Here is a 461-nt window from a genome sequence, read left to right on the forward strand (position 1 = left end):
CTGTTAATAAAACTTTAACACAGAATCAGTTGCTGTCTTTTTTCAGCAAAAGGAATCGATTTTTATCTTTGAAATGAAAATATATAAATTACTGTATGGTTTAGCCATTTGTTATTAAAATATAAAACATTTTAATTGTCATAAGTTTGCAGAATATAAGTAAAATATTGTTAAAATTAAAGGGGTCATATGATGCGATTTCAAGTTTGCCTTTCTCTTTGGAGTGTTACAAGCTGATTGTGCATAGATAAGATCCCTGAAGTTGCAAAGACTAAAGTCTCAAAACCAAAGAGATATTCTTTATCAAAGTTAAGACTCTGCCACGCCCCCCTAAAACGGCTCGTTCTAACACGCCCCCACATATCTACCTCACTATGTGGAAATATTAGCATAATGCGCCCAAATGTGCACGCAAAGAAAGAAGGCGTGGTTTCAGTAACCGCAGTTAGTGTTGAAGCAGC

This window comes from Sinocyclocheilus grahami, unplaced genomic scaffold (assembly GCF_001515645.1).
Source record: "Sinocyclocheilus grahami isolate Dianchi unplaced genomic scaffold, SAMN03320097.WGS_v1.1 scaffold1359.1, whole genome shotgun sequence".
In the NCBI taxonomy this organism is placed as follows: Eukaryota; Metazoa; Chordata; class Actinopteri; order Cypriniformes; family Cyprinidae; genus Sinocyclocheilus; species Sinocyclocheilus grahami.